This window comes from Haliotis asinina, chromosome 1 (assembly GCF_037392515.1).
Source record: "Haliotis asinina isolate JCU_RB_2024 chromosome 1, JCU_Hal_asi_v2, whole genome shotgun sequence".
NCBI lineage: Eukaryota > Metazoa > Mollusca > Gastropoda > Lepetellida > Haliotidae > Haliotis > Haliotis asinina.
This window is the reverse complement of record NC_090280.1, coordinates 73,374,605-73,387,085: the sequence shown is the minus strand read 5'-3', so window position 1 is coordinate 73,387,085 and position 12,481 is coordinate 73,374,605. Positions and strand designations below refer to the sequence as shown.

Here is a 12,481-nt window from a genome sequence, read left to right as displayed (position 1 = left end):
TATTTGAGATGTCAGATATCGTTTCAAAATTGAAGATCGTGCGCCATATTGATTTTAACAACACGACATTGTGTTCTTTCGTCAACATGCTTCGGGGTTTTAAACGCCATCACATGAAATTAAGCCCCGGTGTTCAGACAATACGAAACTATCATTGTCAGGAAATATTTGAGATTTCATTCTTGTAGTGTTATTGTAGTGTTGAGGTAGTGCAATGATATTTTTTGCCGATTTGCAACATACAACATACATGTGAACCTATGTCGTACACAAACACGAATTTGTAAGAATCATCGCTGTGTTAACAAAAAAATCACCTGAACACTCTACAACCTAATTTCAGAATTACATGTGCGTCGTAAACTAATGTAGCTTTTATGTTGCATATATTATGTAATTCAAACGTTAACTTCCTTCATACATTTCGACTTTTTAGTTGTTTATGTTAATATTTCCTTGTAATACAAATATTTCGTTCACACCCACAGGTACAAACCTGGCTGATGAGCTCACGGAGCGTGATGCTAGACCCAAGATACACGGGCAATCGGTGCTTGTCTTGACATATGATGTATATATTTGGATGATGATAAACACACTATTTGCAAAAAGGGTGTAAACGGCTGTATGTACAGCACAACGTGTCACCGACATTTGGGGCACTTTTGACATTTTTTAAGCTAGATAAACTTTTCCGGCGCCGTTTTTGACAACTCTTCGCCATTACTGTTCGTACTTGTCTGACCTCTCGGGAGAGCATGTCGAGTACAGTGGATGGTCATCCTCGTGGTCACTGGTCAGTCAAATCATTCGCTGTATGAGTGTAGTGATAACTCTTGCATTGATTCGAGTGTGTATGACTGAAAGACGTGGTTTGAAAACTGACATCAATATGGATCCGACGAGGGTGATAGTTCTCAATAGTACAAAAAAAGAAGTTTCATTTAAAAAAAAATAAATGAGAAATACATGTGACAAATTAATTTGATCTGCATTAGGTGTCTGACAGCCTTTTCACATCAAAACAAGTAACGTGTTGCAAAAGAGACGATTGTCTCGTTAATACTTTGTCATCGCATCTGTATTACCATCAGCAGGAGAGGAGATCAGGAGAGTCTCTGTTAGATAGATCGAAGTTACACTGAATCGAAATACACTTTGACCAAATTGTCTTTCATCAAAAAGAATCTCAAAGGGAGTAAAACTGAATCCTATTAATAATACCAGCTCCTTAAGCATGTGCGCTTTATTAATATCCAGTAATGCTAAAAATAATGACAATCATAGCAGTACATCTGCTATGATCAATCCCTTTCTCATCGTGGTGGCGGGGTAGCCTAGTGGCTAGGGTGTTCGCTAGTCGCGCTGGACGAACATCTGACCAGCGTTCGATTTCCCACGCGGGTACAATGTGTGAAGCCCATTTCTGGTGTCCCTCGCCACGATATTGCTAAAGGCGGCGTAAAACCATACTCACTCACGCATGCTGTATCATCAACAGAGACACTTATAGCAAAGGAAACATTTGATCCAGGACATAATATGATCAAATTCCTTTCCGTGAACAGAACCTGTTCCAGTCAAGATGGAAAAAATAAAAGCCCTCCGCAGAAGCATCGTATATCATTTACTCAATGTATAATTACTGTAATACCGAGGAAAGGACAGAAGGGTAGCACAGTGGTTAAATCATTCGCTTGTCACGCCAGAGACGAATCCACTCTAGCCTCCCCAGCCGTGATAACGCTGAAACATTGCTTAAAGCGACGTAAAACCATAACCACTCACTAGTGATTAAGCGTTAAAGTACTGTTATCGCCTACCAAAATACCTGAACGTGTCCTTACAATAGTCGACTGGCTACAGCCCGTTTGTGGCTTGGATCCTGCTGTGAGTTTTGGATCAGTTTTCTACCACCTTCACAATTAGAAGAATAAAAACTCTTCTATGTGTCCTTGAGGGGCATTCCTCTTTCAAATCTTCGTAACACCCCGGGCAAAGAAGAGACGCCCTCGACATGACTGTTGTGACCAAACAGGAATCCTTCCATCATTACAGACATCAAGTGGACATCGGTCATCATAGTTACTGAAGTCTGGACAAATGACATGATGACATCAGTGTCATCGTACAAGACTTACACTCGTGTACCTGCTCTGGAGTGACGGGTCCGACCAGCGGTCAGTTGTCTGGCGCTGACCTCTTCAACGTCATCATCAACGGAAATTGTTTTTGTCAGGTTGAATCTTCGTGTCTGGTAGTGAAAGGGAAGATATTTGATATGAAAGATGGACTAATTTGTCCTTGTGGCTATGCAGCGTGGAGATGATCTGTTCGGGTAGGTTTTAGCTTCGGTCATTTATATCGGTTAAAACTCTTTATATTTCCTGACTATCCGGGTTGGAATTCCTTGTCATAAGGGGCGATTAACTGGATCGGGTGGTCAGACTCGTTGACTGTGTTGACTCGTATCGTGGGTCTATGCTCATGCTGTTGTTCACTGCATTGTTTGGTCCAGATTCGAATAAGTACAGACATATAGTTGGATTATTGCTGAGTGCGGCATTAAACGGGAAACCAACCAACCTGTGTATTCGATATATCAGTAGTTCGTTTCTTTTGATACATTACAGCAAAGTGTAAAACAGATGGCTTTAAAACAAATTGTTTCTTACCACAGTGGAATACTCGGGGTGCATTCTACTTTGTATTCCTATGGGGCACCAATCTCATCAAGCTTGGAATATCCGGTATGTATTCTACTTTGTATTCCTATGGGGCACCAATCTCATCAAGCTTGGAATGCTCGGGGTGTATTCTACTTTGTATTCCTATGGCGCACCAATCTCATCAAGCTTGGAATATCCGGTATGTATTCTACTTTGTATTCCTATGGGGCACCAATCTCATCAAGCTTGGAATACTTGGGGTGTATTCTACTTTGTATTCCTATCGGGCACCAATCTCATCAAGCTTGGAATACTTGGGGTGTATTCTACTTTGTATTCCTATCGGGCGCCAATCTCATCAAGCTTGGAATGCTCGGGGTGTATTCTACTTTGTATTCCTATGGGGCACCAATCTCATCAAGCTTGGAATACTTGGGGTGTATTCTACTTTGTATTCCTATCGGGCACCAATCTCATCAAGCTTGGAATACTTGGGGTGTATTCTACTTTGTATTCCTATCGGGCACCAATCTCATCAAGCTTGGAATACTTGGGGTGTATTCTACTTTGTATTCCTATCGGGCACCAATCTCATCAAGCTTGGAATGCTCGGGGTGTATTCTACTTTGTATTCCTATCGGGCGCCAATCTCATCAAGCTTGGAATGCTCGGGGTGTATTCTACTTTGTATTCCTATCGGGCACCAATCTCATCAAGCTTGGAATACTTGGGGTGTATTCTACTTTGTATTCCTATCGGGCACCAATCTCATCAAGCTTGGAATGCTCGGGGTGTATTCTACTTTGTATTCCTATGGGGCACCAATCTCATCAAGCTTGGAATACTCGGGGTGTATTCTACTTTGTATTCCTATCGGGCACCAGTCTCATCAAGCTTGGAATGCTCGGGGTGTATTCTACTTTGTATTCCTATCGGGCACCAATCTCATCAAGCTTGGAATGCTCGGGGTGTATTCTACTTTGTATTCCTATGGGGCACCAATCTCATCAAGCTTGGAATACTTGGGGTGTATTCTGCTTTGTATTCCTATCGGGCACCAATCTCATCAAGCTTGGAATGCTCGGGGTGTATTCTACTTTGTATTCCTATCGGGCACCAATCTCATCAAGCTTGGAATGCTCGGGGTGTATTCTACTTTGTATTCCTATGGGGCACCAATCTCATCAAGCTTGGAATATCCGGTATGTATTCTACTTTGTATTCCTATGGGGCACCAATCTCATCAAGCTTGGAATACTTGGGGTGTATTCTACTTTGTCTTCCTATCGGGCACCAATCTCATCAAGCTTGGAATACTTGGGGTGTATTCTACTTTGTATTCCTATCGGGCACCAATCTCATCAAGCTTGGAATGCTCGGGGTGTATTCTACTTTGTATTCCTATCGGGCACCAATCTCATCAAGCTTGGAATGCTCGGGGTGTATTCTACTTTGTATTCCTATGGGGCACCAATCTCATCAAGCTTGGAATATCCGGTATGTATTCTACTTTGTATTCCTATGGGGCACCAATCTCATCAAGCTTGGAATACTTGGGGTGTATTCTACTTTGTCTTCCTATCGGGCACCAATCTCATCAAGCTTGGAATACTTGGGGTGTATTCTACTTTGTATTCCTATCGGGCACCAATCTCATCAAGCTTGGAATGCTCGGGGTGTATTCTACTTTGTATTCCTATCGGGCACCAATCTCATCAAGCTTGGAATACTTGGGGTGTATTCTACTTTGTATTCCTATCGGGCACCAATCTCATCAACTTGGAATACTTGGGGTGTATTCTACTTTGTATTCCTATCGGGCACCAATCTCATCAAGCTTGGAATACTTGGGGTGTATTCTACTTTGTATTCCTATGGGGCACCAATCTCATCAAGCTTGGAATATCCGGTATGTATTCTACTTTGTATTCCTATGGGGCACCAATCTCATCAAGCTTGGAATACTTGGGGTGTATTCTACTTTGTATTCCTATCGGGCACCAATCTCATCAAGCTTGGAATACTTGGGGTGTATTCTACTTTGTATTCCTATCGGGCACCAATCTCATCAAGCTTGGAATGCTCGGGGTGTATTCTACTTTGTATTCCTATCGGGCACCAATCTCATCAAGCTTGGAATATCCGGTATGTATTCTACTTTGTATTCCTATCGGGCACCAATCTCATCAAGCTTGGAATACTTGGGGTGTATTCTACTTTGTATTCCTATCGGGCACCAATCTCATCAAGCTTGGAATGCTCGGGGTGTATTCTACTTTGTATTCCTATCGGGCACCAATCTCATCAAGCTTGGAATACTTGGGGTGTATTCTACTTTGTATTCCTATCGGGCACCAATCTCATCAAGCTTGGAATGCTCGGTATGTATTCTACTTTGTATTCCTATCGGGCACCAATCTCATCAAGCTTGGAATGCTCGGGGTGTATTCTACTTTGTATTCCTATCGGGCACCAATCTCATCAAGCTTGGAATACTTGGGGTGTATTCTACTTTGTATTCCTATCGGGCACCAATCTCATCAAGCTTGGAATGCTCGGGGTGTATTCTACTTTGTATTCCTATCGGGCACCAATCTCATCAAGCTTGGAATATCCGGTATGTATTCTACTTTGTATACACATCGGGGTGTAATCTGAATTGGAATCGTATTCGGGTCCGTTTCTGTTCTTCTATCGGTATACCGGCTTTGGCGACAGGATTGGGGTACGAGGGGCTTTTTTGGTCTTGGAATGGTATTTGACACTGGTAGTTCACCAAGCATTTTATTCTCTGGGTATGTTCATTTTACCTTGGCATCCTAAGGGGCTGCTCTTTCAACTAGTACTGGATTCTAGGATTGTACCTTGGAATCTACCGGGCGACTCTTTTAATAGGCATGAGATTCTGTGTACGTGTACACTATGGAAGGGAAAATAATGCGCTCCGAGAGCTGTGAGACAGGCTAACCATTTGATTGTGGATATACATGAAACTTGTAACGTTATTTCGAGGTTTGTGTTATATGCTGATGTAGCAGTTGTATTTAGGCCTCACCACACATTGTATACCATTTGCGTAGATCGATGCCTTGCTGTTGATCACTGGATTGTCTGATCCGCATACCGCCGCATACTGCTGGAGTATGGCTGATTGCGGCGTAAAACAACAACCAAACAAGCAAAACAGGTTATACATCACGCTGAAGTCATGAAACGATAATCAATTCTACGTATAACTGTGTATCAGCTGTGTGTGTCCCAGCTCCACCTGTCTAATCCGGACACCAAACAGAATCGTGACCTAGAAACAGGCCAATTCGCTCAGGGTTATTTTCTTTCATTTTTTTTTAAAACTCTGTACTACCTGTATTACCTGTCCCCCTGACCCCTCTCGGCAAGTACATCACCTGGGTCAGCCTGGTGTAGTATTTGCTGAATACGTTGAATGTCACCCGTTCTGAAAGCTGATCCATCAAAGATAGCGACGGGGTGAACATTGTCCCCAAACTGTTGCTTCCTCTACAACAAGAGGCTCTGATCAGTCTCTGTGTCTGGCGTGAGCTTCAGATGTTCGTACTGGTCACTGATACAATTTCTTTAGCGTTCAGTTTGTGTTAGCAGATCGCCTGGCAAGGGGAGATTTATACTGATAGCGTCCTCCCTATTCACACTGCAGATTAGTGACATCATGATATTCTCCTGTCTTTTGGCCTCCCTATTCATATTGAAGCGGGGTGACCCTAAGATGTTTTCCCTTCTTGAGCTCTCCCTTTTGCCATAGCGTAGTGAGTGTTTGCAAGTGATTACCCTCTCATAGGTTTACCCATTCACATTCCAACCGAATGCAATATATTCTCCCCGCATAGTCCTGACTATTCCCATTGGAAATTAAAAGACTGGAGTATTTACACGGGGACCTAACAATTGCTATTGAGGCATTCAGCAAGTCCAGGGAACAAATTGGTTGAATCTGTTCCACAATTAATTTGTTACGGTTTTGACATTTTGCTGACTCTGGCGTAAAGCACCAATCACTCACTCCATGTCAAATGGTTAAGTCAGTTAACTAAGTCTCGTAGACTATATGATCCACCTCTACCCAAACGATCCACCTAAATAATATCATCCACCTCCACCCTCATCATCTACTTATATCCACATACTCCACCTCTACCTTCCTGATCCACCTCTACCTTCCTGATCCACCTCTACCACATGATCCACCTATACCTTCCTGATCCACCTCTACCACATGATCCACCTCTACCTTCCTGATCCACCTCTACCACATGATCCACCTCTACCTTCCTGATCCACCTCTACCTTCCTGATCAACCTCTACCTTCCTGATCCACATCTAAATTCCTGATCAACCTCTACCTTCCTGATCCACCTCTACCTTCCTCATCAACCTCTACCTTCCTGATCCACCTCTAAATTCCTGATCCACCTCTAAATTCCTGATCAACCCCTAAATTCCTGATCCACCTCTAAATTCCTGATCAACCTCTACCTCCCTGATCCACATCTGAATTCCTGATCAACCTCTACCTTCCTGATCCACCTCTAAATTCCTGATCCACCTCTACCTTCCTGATCAACCTCTACCTTCCTGATCCACCTCTACCATCCTGATCCACCTCTACCACACGATCCACCTCTACCTTCCTGATCCACCTCTACCTTACTGATCCACCTCTACCTTACTGATCCACCTCTACCTTCCTGATCCACCTCTACCTTCCTGATCCACCTCTACCACATGATCCACCTATACCTTCCTGATCCACCTCTACCACATGATCCACCTCTACCTTCCTGATCCACCTCTACCACATGATCCACCTCTACCTTCCTGATCCACCTCTACCTTCCTGATCAACCTCTACCTTCCTGATCCACATCTAAATTCCTGATCAACCTCTACCTTCCTGATCCACCTCTAAATTCCTGATCCACCTCTAAATTCCTGATCAACCCCTAAATTCCTGATCCACCTCTAAATTCCTGATCAACCCCTAAATTCCTGATCCACCTCTAAATTCCTGATCAACCTCTACCTCCCTGATCTACATCTGAATTCCTGATCAACCTCTACCTTCCTGATCCACCTCTAAATTCCTGATCCACCTCTACCTTCCTGATCCACCTCTACCACATGATCCACCTATACCTTCCTGATCCACCTCTACCACATGATCCACCTCTACCTTCCTGATCCACCTCTACCACATGATCCACCTCTACCTTCCTGATCCACCTCTACCTTCCTGATCAACCTCTACCTTCCTGATCCACATCTAAATTCCTGATCAACCTCTACCTTCCTGATCCACCTCTACCTTCCTCATCAACCTCTACCTTCCTGATCCACCTCTAAATTCCTGATCCACCTCTAAATTCCTGATCAAACCCTAAATTCCTGATCCACCTCTAAATTCCTGATCAACCTCTACCTCCCTGATCCACATCTGAATTCCTGATCAACCTCTACCTCCCTGATCCACCTCTAGATTCCTGATCCACCTCTACCTTCCTGATCAACCTCTACCTTACTGATCCACCTCTACCTTACTGATCCACCTCTACCTTCCTGATCCACCTCTACCACATGATCCACCTATACCTTCCTGATCCACCTCTACCACATGATCCACCTCTACCTTCCTGATCCACCTCTACCACATGATCCACCTCTACCTTCCTGATCCACCTCTACCTTCCTGATCAACCTCTACCTTCCTGATCCACATCTAAATTCCTGATCAACCTCTACCTTCCTGATCCACCTCTAAATTCCTGATCCACCTCTAAATTCCTGATCAACCCCTAAATTCCTGATCCACCTCTAAATTCCTGATCAACCCCTAAATTCCTGATCCACATCTAAATTCCTGATCAACCTCTACCTCCCTGATCCACATCTGAATTCCTGATCAACCTCTACCTTCCTGATCCACCTCTAAATTCCTGATCCACCTCTACCTTCCTGATCAACCTCTACCTTCCTGATCCACCTCTACCATCCTGATCCACCTCTACCACACGATCCACCTCTACCTTCCTGATCCACCTCTACCTTACTGATCCACCTCTACCTTCCTGATCCACCTCTACCTTCCTGATCCACCTCTACCACATGATCCACCTATACCTTCCTGATCCACCTCTACCACATGATCCACCTCTACCTTCCTGATCCACCTCTACCACATGATCCACCTCTACCTTCCTGATCCACCTCTACCTTCCTGATCAACCTCTACCTTCCTGATCCACATCTAAATTCCTGATCAACCTCTACCTTCCTGATCCACCTCTACCTTCCTCATCAACCTCTACCTTCCTGATCCACCTCTAAATTCCTGATCCACCTCTAAATTCCTGATCAAACCCTAAATTCCTGATCCACCTCTAAATTCCTGATCAACCTCTACCTCCCTGATCCACATCTGAATTCCTGATCAACCTCTACCTTCCTGATCCACCTCTAAATTCCTGATCCACCTCTACCATCCTGATCCACCTCTACCACACGATCCACCTCTACCTTCCTGATCCACCTGTACCTTACTGATCCACCTCTACCTTACTGATCCACCTATACCTTCCTGATCCACCTATACCACATGATCCACCTTTACCTTCCTGATCCACCTCTACCATCCTGATCCACCTCTACCACACGATCCACCTTTACCTTCCTGATCCACCTCTACCTTCCTGATCCACCTCTACCACACGATCCACCTTTACCTTCCTGATCCACCTCTACCTTCCTGATCCACCTCTACCTTCCTGATCCACCTCTACCACATGATCCACCTCTACCTTCCTGATCAACCTCTACCTTCCTGATCCACCTCTACCACATGATCCACCTCTACCTTACTGATCCACTTCTACCTTCTTGATCAACCTCTACCTTCCTGATCCACCTCTACCTTACTGATCCACCTCTACCACATGATCCACCTTTACCTTCCTGATCCACCTTTACCTTCCTGATCCACCTCTACCACACGATCCACCTCTACCTTCCTGATCCACCTCTACCTTCCTGATCCACCTCTACCTTCCTGATCCACCTCTACCACATGATCCACCTCTACCTTCCTGATCAACCTCTACCTTCCCGATCCACCTCTACCACACGATCCACCTTTACCTTCCTGATCCACCTCTACCTTCCTGATCCACCTCTACCTTCCTGATCCACCTCTACCTTGCTGATCCACCTCTACCTTCTTGATCAACCTCTACCTTCCTGATCCACCTATACCTTCCTGATCCACCTTTACCACATGATCCACCTTTACCTTCCTGATCCACCTTTACCTTCCTGATCCACCTCTACATACATGCTCCACTTCTACCCACATGATCCACCTGTACCACATGTTCAACCTCCACCTTTCTGATCCACCTCTACCTTCATGATCCACCTCTACCTTCATGACCCACCTCTACCTACCTCTACCTACATGCTGCACCTTTACCTTCATGATCCAACTCTACCACATGTTCAATCTCTACTGTCATGATCCACCGCCACCTCCATGCTCCACCTCTACCCACATGATACACCTGTACCCTCACGATCCACTTCTACCCAAATGATTGACTCTAAATCAGATGATCCACCTCTACCAGATGATCTAACTCAACCACATGATCTACCTACATGTTCCACCTCTACCCACATGCTCCACCTCTACCTGCATCATCCACCTCTACACCTCTACTTTCATGATCACCTCTACCTTCAAAATCCACCTCTACCTACATGCCCCACCTCTACCCACATGATCCACCTGTATCACATGATCCACCTCTAACCACATGATCCATCTCCACTACAGGATCGACCTCTACCTACATGATCCACCTCTATGTTCATGATCCACCTCTACCCACACGATTCATCTCCACTACAGGATCCACCTCAACCTTCATTATCCACCTCTCCCCGTAGGATCCACTCTACCCACATGATCCATCTTTACCCTCTTGATCCATGCTCCAAATACACGCACATGATGCACCTCTATCCTCATGACCTAACTATACACACAAGATACACCCCTAATCATATGATCCACCTCTACCCTCTTGATACACCCCTAATCATGTGATCCACCTCTACCCTCATGATCCAAGTATACCAGCATGACAGACTCCTAATCACCTCTACTCACAAGTTCACACTTACATGATACATGGCACATCCTTTCTCTCTTGATCCAATTCTACCCATGTGATCCACCTCAATTGTCATGATCCAAGGCTACCCACATGATTCACCTCTACTCTCATGATCCAACTACATCCACAGGATCCAGCTCTACCACTACCACTCTATCACCTACCTCCATGATACACCCACTAGCTTCATGACCCATCTCTACCCTTATCATCCAGCAGTATCCACATGATCAAAATGTACCCACATGATCTATTCCTACCTCATGATCCACCTCTACCCACATGATCCACCCTAATCACATTATTCATGTCTACCTTCAGGATCCTCTACCGAGAGATCCTAATGGTAGTTGGTACATATGTGTGGTCCAGTGGCGGTTGGTATATAGGAGTTGAAACATAGTTCCAAGACATTCATATATGGAGGTTAAGATGCGTTTCTAAAGGTGGTTATCATTCTTGCGTCCTGTGCGCACAGAAATTGACAATCGATGCAACGAAATAGATTAGCGCGACAGAAAAAGTCTTAATTTGTGCTCAAGTAACTATAAGTTATCACTGAGTCTTCTACTAGCTGAATTATGATATTATTTGCAGTTTAATTACTGTGCAGTCTAAGTAAACTTATCCTCAGTACTTTTCGTTACTCTCCACTACTGAGTCTGACGAAACCTTATCGGAGGTCGCGTCAGGTAACCTTTGAGACTGACCAATCAGAACACAGCTTACCAAATCGTGAAAGTGGACATTCCCACATACCTTTTGAACATTTTATCTCGAAAAGGTTCGTAACCGAACGATTCCGAATGATATATAGCGTACGCTCGCTTCCAGGTGTTGCCACGGCGTACGTACAACCATGACAACGGTGAGTAAACAGTCGCTGAAAATGGTGTTTTCGGCATTATTCAAAGATGTCATCTTGTGGCAATATTAGCTAATGGTAACCATGTCAACAGGAACCCAAAAGCGTATATACAGCAGGTCAAATAATTGTGTTATATACGGATTTGTTTGTGGAGAGATCTGTGTCAGTGACCTGAATATTTTGAAAGTCCCTCCGATCCCTAAATAGTAGCCGTTGTCTGATTGGTTAAATCTATTTAACCTTCACGCGTTTGATTGGACGGTGATTGGTCGCTCAAAGTTTACCTGACGCGACCTTTTCCTAGGTTTTGTTAGACTCAGTGGTCTAAGTTTACTTAGGCTGAATTACTGTAGTGATCATACACTACGCAATAACAACAACTCATTTACAACAATATAATAATATTAGTAATAACATTTTAAGTGTCTGGGACCGCCATTTTGTAGTCAAGGAACGCTGAAAACTAAGAATATGAGTCGCAGGGATCGTTGAATACAGGACATAAGGTAAACACTGCAAACGTTTTTTAGCTTCACATATGGTAAACGTTGTTGGCACACAGAGGCTGATGTGTGTGTTTATAGGTGGAGATTCAGCTGTGGTTGAAAATGTTGGAAGACTAGGCTTAACAGGTTCAGACAAAAAGGTTAGCATGTAGAGGTTCAAATGGTTCATAAATGGTTTGGCTGTAAGTTACAGTGTCATGCAGTGTGACGTACATTAATAATACACGTTTATA

The 12,481-nt window shown here is 44.1% G+C and overlaps 1 long non-coding RNA gene across 1 annotated transcript; it reads right to left on the bottom strand.

Moving 5' to 3' along the window:
• Positions 1-9,322: 9,322 nt before the first annotated feature.
• LOC137286090 (uncharacterized) lies at positions 9,323-9,956 on the bottom strand. Its single transcript, XR_010956980.1, has 3 exons — positions 9,946-9,956; positions 9,589-9,626; positions 9,323-9,363 (listed from the first exon to the last, which is right to left on the bottom strand). It is a non-coding gene; the product is annotated as an uncharacterized lncRNA (long non-coding RNA).
• Between the last annotated feature and the right edge of the window lie 2,525 nt (positions 9,957-12,481).